The sequence below is a fragment of the Manis javanica genome, chromosome 3, assembly GCF_040802235.1.
Source record: "Manis javanica isolate MJ-LG chromosome 3, MJ_LKY, whole genome shotgun sequence".
NCBI classification, from domain to species: domain Eukaryota; kingdom Metazoa; phylum Chordata; class Mammalia; order Pholidota; family Manidae; genus Manis; species Manis javanica.
This window is the reverse complement of record NC_133158.1, coordinates 216,634,399-216,643,987: the sequence shown is the minus strand read 5'-3', so window position 1 is coordinate 216,643,987 and position 9,589 is coordinate 216,634,399. Positions and strand designations below refer to the sequence as shown.

The 9,589-nt window shown below is 52.1% G+C and overlaps 1 long non-coding RNA gene across 1 annotated transcript in view; it reads left to right on the top strand.

Annotated features, from left to right (window-relative positions):
* Window positions 1–296: 296 nt before the first annotated feature.
* Window positions 297–9,589, top strand: part of LOC140848262 (uncharacterized) — a 43,651-nt gene continuing 34,358 nt past the window's right edge. Inside the window, exons 1-2 of the long non-coding RNA XR_012128834.1 lie at window positions 297–1,059; window positions 1,835–1,920. This is a non-coding gene — a long non-coding RNA (uncharacterized lncRNA). The remainder of the gene's footprint in view (window positions 1,060–1,834; window positions 1,921–9,589) is intronic.

Here is a 9,589-nt window from a genome sequence, read left to right as displayed (position 1 = left end):
AGGCTGCGTCCTCCCTCCCCGCCTCTCCGCCACCGCCTTCACACCCCCTCCCACTGTCGTGGTCCCGTCCTTCCTCCCGCCCCTCAGCCGTAGCCCCGCCCCTCCCGCCCTCAGCCCGCAGCGGCCACCGCCCCTTCGGCCCGTGGCCCCGCCCACAACCCGTGGCCCCGCCCCATCCCTCCCTTCCCTTCAGCCCGGGTCCGCGCCCCCTCCACCCACCCTTCGCCTGGCCCCGCCCCTCCCGCCCCATAGCCCTTGGCCCCCCTCCCCCGTGGCCCCACCCCTCTCCCCATGGCCCCGCCCCTCAGTCCGCCTCCTACCGCGCGGGGCAGGTGCCCGGAGCAGGTCCGAGCGAGCGCGACCCTGGACCTCGCAGCGGAGCGGCGGCGAGAGAGCGTCGCCAGCGGCCTGGGGCCCGCCCGGGGTAGAGCCGCGGGGCCGGCTAACGCAGGCCGCGGCGCGGACGGTGTGCTTCGGGGGTGTAAGGCCGAGCACGGCCGCTGGTGGACAGGGGCAGGCACGCGTGAAGCGGCGGGAGTCCACCTGACGGTCAGAAACTGACTGCTGGAGAATCAGACCACACTTGCCTTTGTCAGGAGCGCGGGGAGGAAGAGAAGCCAGGTCTCGGCGCGCCTAGGATGAGTGAGCGCGGTCACAGCTGAGCGCTGCCCGTGGAATCCCGGGTCCGTCGCGGGCGGCGGCGCCGGGTGCAGTCCCGCCCTCTCCCGACACGCCTGCAGGCGCGGCCCCGGGTCCCGCGGCGGCCCGACGCCCCCCCCACCACCCCGCCGCGTCGCCCCTGCGTTCAGAGCCGGGGTGGGTGCCGAGGCACGTCTGCAAGCAGCGCAGGGGCCCGGCGGGCCAGCACCCCCGCGCCCCTCGGATTTCCGACGAGTGTGGCTCGCGTGTGTGCAGAGACCCGTCTCCTGACAGACAGTCCCCCTCCCGCCCAGGCTGTCCCTGATTTCTGCTCCCGGAACCCCCGGGACGGAGAGCGCAGGGATCCCCGTGCGCGCCTCAGGAGGGAGGACGGCAGGGCGAGCTCCTGGTTAGTCTCAGGTGGGTGGAAACGAGCCCTTTGTTTTTAGCAGACTCCAAGCATTTACTGAGTACTCCCCGCGTGCGCGCTGACACCCGCCGAAGGGCGGCCGCTGGATGCGGACCGGCCGGGGGCACCTGCTCGGTGTGGGTCCTGGCCGGGGAAGGTTGGGACACCCCGTGGCATCTGGCGGGTGCGAAGCAGTGTCATCAGGGAAGCCGCTGGAAACCCAGGGGGCGACAGAGCTCTGGGCTCAGAGCTTCAGGTGGTTCGAGCCCCGCTTGCTGATTTACCAGCTGGGCTTCTTTGGGCGAGTCACTTAATGTTTCTGGGCATTTGTTTTCTCACAAGACTTTTGCAAGATTAAATGAGAGAATCTGTATGAAGCTCATCAACACCGTGGCCTGCACATTGTAAAAGCACTCCATACATGTTAGCTGTTATTATGAATAGTAACCGGTTTTTACCAAACCTTAAGGACCCAGCCTCCCAATGTTCTTGCCTAGAGAAAAACTACGTGGCAACCTTTAAGGCAAATTGTGCCCTTGGTTAATTCCTGTATTCATTAAGGATCTTTTTCAGATTGTCTGTTTTAAAAAGGGTTACCCCCTGAATGTTCCCAGAAATTAGCTCTAGAAGCTCTAAATGCCTCTGAATAAGGTACAGACCAAGGTTAAGGATGATATGCAACCAGAAATATTGATGTTACTGGGAACGTCAGCTGCTTTTTGGCTCCATTAGTGTGGTTCTCACAGATACTTAACACAAACTTAAATTTCTTCCCTTTTGTACTAGGAACCTGTTTGGTGAAAGAAGTTTGGAGTTTTGGGCCAAGAAAACACGAAAGGTTAGCTAGCCTTTGCGACCACGTTCACAAGCAGGTCTGTGACTCTTACAATACTTTTTATATAGAGACATTTTTAAAACTGCAGAACTAATCCTCCCCCTTTCCAACAATCCAAGGAACCAGAACTAAAGAGATTTAAGGCCACCAGTCCCCAGATGGGGTTCTCAATTCTTAAACAGTTTGCTAAAATTTCTGTTGGGCCTGGAGTTGGGTAGGTGAGATGGTTGAGGGTGCTGATTGCTGATTGACTGCACGCTGGGCAAGGATTTAGGCCAGGAGGAGAGGCGGCGAAGTGGCCCACCGGGGCGGCTAACTCACGCCGTGACCCGGACGGTGTGCTTACATGTGAGGCAGAACATGGCCACTGTGGTGGAACGAGACAGGCAAGGGTGAAGCTGGGGAGAGTTTACCTGGTGATCAGAAGCTGAAAACTGGCTGCTGGAGAATCAGACCAGACTTTTTGTCAGGAGCAAGGGAAGGAAATTCTTTCCTTCCAAAAGGAAGAACAGCAAAGTTCTCAGTGTGAGTAAGATGAATGAGCGTGGCCACAGCTGAGCGCTGCCCATGGAGGGCTTGGTGTAGGGCTGCCCGAGGACAGAGTTACAAGCCTGGGTCTCTGCGTTCACTCATTCTCAGAACGTTTGCTGAGTCCTTACTCTGTGTGAGGGATGGTAATAGATTTAGAAATACAACTGACAAAGTTGCTGCTCTGGAAGGGCAGGTGTTTGTCTGCTCGGGGGTTAACAGCTCCATGTAATTCAGCATCCATAGCAGAGGCGGTACAAACCGCTAAGGACAACAGAGGGAAGACTATTTGTAAGTGATCATTTCTGATGGATGGACGTTCTCAGCTGGGTTGAAAACACAAGGTTCTTTGCCCCTCGCCTTCCTCTTACGCTCTCAGTCTACAAGCACGCAGGGCCACACACAGGCTAATAGCCGTCCCTTACCGCTTACGCTCAAGGGTGAGAGGTCACTTTGGGAAGACTTGCATCTCACTTGACAGGTTTATCCCAGAGCCTTTTCCATCATCTGTCAGAGAGTCAAGCTCCAGAACACTGAAGTTGTTGGAGAAAATTTTGCTGATGTTCCTAATTTGTATACTTTGGGGCTAGACTGTTGAGACAATTTTGGGTGCTGAGTAGAAATGGAAAATGTGCATTTATTTGGGGATGAGGTAGGAAAGTATATTATTATCTATTGTGTGACAAAGAGATCCCAGAACTTAGCAGCTGTAGTAATCTGCTGGGGCTGCCATAACAAAACATAAAAGACTGAGTGACTTAAACAACAGAAAAATGTTTCCTCCCAGCTCTGGCTGCTGGAAGTCCAAGATGGAGGCGTTGGCAGGTTCGGTTTCCCCCGAGACCCCTCTCCTGGGCCCACAGAGGGCCGCCTCCCCACTGTGTCCTCTTACGGCCTTCTCTCGGAGGGTGCACTTCCCTGAGGTCTCATCCTCTTATAGGGGCACCAGTCATATTGGATTGTGGCCCCATCCTAACCCTGTAAAGGCTCTGGCTCCAAATACAGGCACTGTGGTGTTCAGGCTTCAACATCTGAATGTGGTGCTGGTGGTGGGCTAGCAGTTCGATCCATAACTGCAGTTCAAACATCAAGCATCATTTCTGTGGGTCAGGAATTCAGGAGCAGCTTAACTGGTGGCTGTCAAGGTACTGGCCAGGGCTGCAGTCATCTGATGCTTGGCTGGCCCTGGATGGTCAGCTTCCAGAGGGCTCATCCATGCAGTGAATGCGTGTCCTGGGGCCGCTTAGCAGAGCACCCAGACAGGGTGGCGTACGCAGAACCACGCCGTCCCTGTCCGGGGGGTTGCCGGGCCAGCACCACGGTGTTGGCAGGGATCCTTCTCTCTGAGGCTGTGAGGCCGAGTGTGCCCCGGGCCTCTCGCCTACAGTTCGGTGGTTCGCAGGCCGTTCACATCCCTTGGCCTGTAGTTGCATCTCCCTGATCCCTGACTTCATCTTCATGTCGCGTCCTCCCTGTACGTGTGTGTCTGTGTCCCCATTTCCCTTCCTTGCGAGGACACCAGTCTGTTGGCTTAGGGCTCACCTTAAGGACCTTATTTTAACTTGATTATCTCTGTTAAAATTCTATCTGCAAAGAAGGCCCTATTTTTAGGTACTGGGGGTTAAGACTCCAACGTATGCTTCCGGAGGGACACGATTTCACCCATAGTGTATGATCATTGGCAGAAGACCTTTTGCTGGCCGATCGTAGAGACTCAGTGGCTTTCCACGTGGACTTCCCCGTGGAGGTGCTTGAATGCCCTCATGACACGGACAGCTTGGCTTCCCTCGGGCTGAATGACCCAACAGAGAACGGGTGAGGCCGCAATGACCTTATACAAACTAGTCTTGGGAATCACACTGCCACTTCTGTCATATTCTATTCATTAGAAGTGAATCTTAAAGTCCAGTCCAGTGCCAAGGGGAGGAAAACCAGGCTTTACCTTTTGAAGGAAGGAATGTTGTGAGATTTGGACATATTTTAAAACCACCACAGTAGTGACACAGGGCTACATCAAATTAGACAGAAATAATGGTCAGGGTAGTGGAATAAGGTCAAGGCAGGAACCAAGCCATGGAGATTGTACCTGTCATGAATACTGGAGTCGGGCTCTGAACACTCAAGAAAGGAAGAATTGAGTTGTTAGATAGCTACAGTTAGTTTTCAGGGAAATTAAAGAAAAGGGGTTATTATATATATGAAAAGAGAGTTTTTCTGGGGAGGAAGTTGTACTAGCAGGGCTGCCTTTTTAATTTTAGGTATTGTATTTTTCAGTTTCATAATTTCCACATAAAGTTTTTTTTCTGTTGAGATTAACTCTTTGCATTCATTGTAAGCATGTTTCCTGGGACATTCTGGGCCAAGGAAAACGCCAATAGCTGGTAGCACACTTACAATAGTTGCTTTCAAACCCTTGTCTGCTGATTCAAGCATCTGGTCATCTCAGTGCCCTTTGTCTTTCTGAGGCTAAGTCATATTTTCCTGGTTCTTTGTATGTTGAGTAATTTTGAATTTACTTGTCATTGTGAATATTACACTGATGAACATTCATGTGATACAGACTCTGAATTCTGTTATATTCCTCCAAAGAGTGTTGAGCTTTCTGTTTCACCAGGCAATTAACTTGGGTGGAATCAAAGTGTCATTTCTATATATCGGGTAGCATTTCAAGTGCCAGTTGAGCTTTTTTATCTTCACCTGGGCTGCTTTGCCTTTTCCCTGTGCGTCCATGGCCCAGGGATGAGCCAGGGACTTGGGCAGAGTTGGCACACAGAACTTGAGATGCCCCCTGGCAGACTCTCTCCTTTCCGGGAGTTTGCCCTTCACTCCTCAGTGCCCATGGTCACCCTGAACCCCATCCTTTCGTTCTTTAGACCAGAGCCTGAAGGTGCTCCCCTGGAGTCAGCTGCCCCGCAGGAGGTTGGTTTGCCCTGTTCTTTGCTGGAAGTTATAAAAATGGGAATCTCTTCATCTAAGTGCAGGCTCCCTCCAGCTTCTGCAGGCTTTTGTTCACTCTGAAGGGACTTCAGCATTTTTTTCCTTTCTTCCTCCCTTCTTCCCTTTTTAATTTCTCTCCCTTCTCCCTTCCACCCCTCTTTCCTCCTTTCCTCTTTGTATTTTGTGTGGGGCTTAAATTTGTTGTCTTCAGGAGGTTTGGGTCCCGTAGGTGCTGTTTGTTTACACCCAAAGTGGAAGCCGGTGGTTGTGGCCTTTTCAAAGGGAGAGGAGGTGGTGCAGCCGAGGGAGCGATAAGGCTTTGGGGTCCCGCTGCCCGGCTCCACATCAGCCTCCCACCCACACTCCGGGTGCCCTTGGGAGCGTGACTCAACTGCTTTCTATCGAAGTCAAAATTCTACCCACTTCACAGGATTATTATGGATATTAAGTGCATAGAGTTTACTTTGCAGTCTGACATACAATAAATGCCTAATAAATGTCAGCTGTTTTCATGCTGATTATCAACAATACTAGTAATGATAAAATGGGCAGCTCAGTGTTCTGAGAAATGCTACTTTAGAAGGATTTATCACAAGGATTTCTCTCAAGCTTAAGGAAACTAAATCCATTATATTAAAAAGAATCATTAAATGTTTACCAAGCGCAAACTGTGGGCCGAGTTCACTGAGACAGCGCTCAGTTCCTGTGATCGATGAGCGAGTGTGCGTGTGCGCATGCTCAGTAGGTACTAAGAATCAACGAATAATGATAGAGCAACGTGGAAAGTGTGAAGTATCTGAGTAGTGGACGTTTGTAAAGCAGAGTTGGGAGTGATTAATGACAAGCACATCTGTCTTCAATGTTTAGGATAGATTAGAGGGGTGAAAATGGCTGAGCTCAGTGAGCAGATGATCATGACAATCCAGATGAGAGCGGACTGTATCTTGGCTGAGAATTGGTTATGATGCTGGAAATCAAGAGAAATGGGCAGATCAGGAAGTGAAAGATAGTGCTTGTTGGTCGGAAATGGGCTCAGGGGAGAGGGCAGAGACGAAAGGGCTCCTGGGCCCTGGTGGCCGAGGGGGCGGATGGTGGGGACCCAGGGGAGAGGTCAAACCGGGTGCTGCTGCCGTGCGGTTGGAAGGAATGACAGCGGTCCTACTATTTTACATGCATCAGGACAGCAGGGAAGGAACGGAGGCCGTTGGCATCGTGAATGTGCCAAGTAGATGGGGTGAGAGGGTACAACAGGATTTGTGTTCATTTTTCTTGGTGGTATGAACAGGTAAGACGGTGGTGGCAGAGATGGAGAAGAAACAGGACCATGTTTATTTGCAGAGACGGACTTGTTTTCTAGGCTGCTAGCTGGCACTGAAGTTTGTGCGGAGCACGTGAGTGGAAGGGGGGCTGGAGCGGACGACCCTGTCAGGCTAGAGACCCTGGCGCATCGCCTCATCGTTCTTCCCGGCCGTCACACGCTCAGGGGCTGTGGTGCCCTCTCAGAAAGCACCGGGACCTGTGGTTCCCCCTGGCATTCGCAGAGTGTGTATGTGTGCACGCTCAGCTTTAAGGCTTGGCTTGAACGACAAGGTCACGAGGTAATGATTAATGAGCATGTTGGAGCGGAGAGGTCCTAATTTTCAAACAGATGGTGGGCAAAAATTCATTTTCTGACTGTTGAATGAACATTAATATTTGATCCCCTGGAAATAATGTTATAAATGTGATCGAATTTTTCAAATCTTACTTCTATTTTGAGTTGAATGCAAATATATTTTGAGTTGAAACTTGGACTTCTGGAAAAATGCATCTGATCAGGTTTAGTCTAATGTAACCTGAGGAAAGCTGACTGCATTCTGTGCCATTATTTCAACAAGTGTTTACTTGACACTTTTTATTTTCTGGGCACATGTTAGATGCAGAGGATAGTCTAGTGAATGTGACAGATGCAGTCGCTGCTCGTGGAATTTACATATTAAATATGTAACTACAAGTGCTGAGCAGTACGAGGTGAGAAGAGGTGAGAAAGCAGGGTGAGGTTCAGGAGCCTAAAAATGTCCTGTAGGCCTGAAGTGGAGGAGGAGCAAAGAGGAGCGGAGGGTCCACCTCAGGGCGCAGGCTGGCGAGGTATCCGGAGGGGCTCGTTGGCTCATGGAAGATGTTGGATGCAGCCCCGGTCACATGAGCGCATTCTGTTCCAGAGCGTGGCATGCTTGTCTTTGTGTTCTGAAGGTCACTCTGGCTACTGAGTAGGAAATGCATTGGAGAAGGGCAAAAATAAACACGTAGGGCCAGTTAGCTGGTTTCTAAAGTAATGAGATGAGAGCTATTAGAGGCTTGCATGAGACACTGGGAGTGGGAGTGGACGAAGCGAGTGGACTGGAGACTCTGAATGCACCGGGTTAAGGTTCGGGTGGGTCGATGTGGAGAGGGAGAAGCCAAGGGTGAGGCAGTGTGTTGATTTCCTTGGGCTGCCGTAACAAAGGAGCAACAACTGGGTAGCTTAAAACAATTAAAATTTGTTCCCTTGATGTTCTAGAGGCTAGAGCTCCAAAATCAAGATGTCAGCACACCCACGCTCCCTCTACAGGCTTTTGGGGAGCATCTTCCTAGCTTTCAGCGCCTGCTGGTGACCTGGGCATCCTCGGCTTGCAGGGGGCATTCCTCTGTGTGACTCTGTGTCCCCCTCTCCTTCCAGGGACAGCAGTCATTGGATCTAGAGCCCCTGGTTCAGTGTGACCTCACCTTGACCTGATTACATCTGCAAAGTCTTCATTTACAAATAAGGGGACCCTCACAGGTTCTGAGTAGATGTGAATTTTGGGGGGATGCTGTGCAATGCACCTATAGCCAGTGACTAAAGGAGCCTAGAATGTAATAGTCTGAGGGACAAGAGAACCACCAGAGGGTTACAGTGAGAAAGACAACACAGGGCGGGATTGTTCTGAGGTGGAGTGGGCGCTGCTGGGGGGCACACTGCCATCTCTGGCCTCGGAACTCCAGGGCCGGACAGCTGATCTCCTATCCATATGCTTTGCAGGCATCTCAGAGTGACTTGTTCAAACACAGTCTATACTGCCTTCCCTAAATGTGTTTCTCCCAGTGTTTTTCATCTTAGGAAATAGTGCCACTGTGTAGCCAGTCCATTAAGCCAGAAAGTCTAACAAGAGCCCTCCCAAAATTATATCTTGAAAATGTCTACTTCTAACTGCTGCTGACAGCTTGTAAGTCACTACCATGTCTTTCTCTCTAAGCCTCTAAATCAGGCTTCTCATATCCAGTATAACTGCACTGCAGCCAAGGAAACCTTAAAAAATACAGATTGGGTTATATTTCTCTCCACTGAGAGGAATCCCACATAAAATCTCCAGGTCAAGAGTAAAATGCTTTAAGTGGCCTCTGAGGTCTGTGTGACTAGCCGTGCCCACCCCGCCAGGCCCACATCTCCCCCCTTCTTTCCTGCTTTCTCACCCCGTACACTGGCCTCCTGGCCGGCCGTCAGGGGCACCAAGCTCCTTCCCGCCTCACCGCGTTCATGTGCTGTTTTCCGTCCTGGACACTCCCCTCTGCGGGGACCCTTCCAGCCTGTCCTTGGGCGTGCTGTCCCAGCTGGAATGAGCCCCTCTGCAGTCACTTGTTGGGTTTGCATTTCTTCTGCACGGCAGTCAAGGTCACAAGGCAGGTGGCCTGTGTGCGCGCCCCACCGAGCAGCGTGGCTGCGTTGCACTTCCTAGTGAACGGTGCCCTCGGCAGTTGTGCAGAGGGGTCGCTCTGCTGCCATGCGTGGCGCCTGCCCCATAGGGGGTGCGCAGTAGATACTTTGGAATGCCTGAGCCAGTTAATGAATGCGTCAGAAGATACTGGGAGTAACAGAATCCGTCGAGCTCCGCCAGAGAAAGGACAGAGCCTTAAGGTTCTAAATGCTCTCCAAGCGTGACATGTGAGGGCCATGCGGAGTAGCATGACCTAGCAGAGGCCCGTTTCCACCTTCTCACCAGTGAGGTGGGAGAGAAGCAGGGCAGTGTGGCAGCACAGACACCGAGGGTGAGGGAGCTGAGAGGGGAGAGTGGCCAGGTGCCCGACGTGCAGCGTTCACTCCAGGTCAAACCAACATCCTCCTGTGATTTCATGACGCAATGTCATTGCTGAACTGGACTTGGATATTGTGGAGAGTTTGGTGCAGGGAAAGATCAGAGTGGGCAGAAGATGAGCAGGTGTCAGCAGGTGAGGCAGTAGCTCTC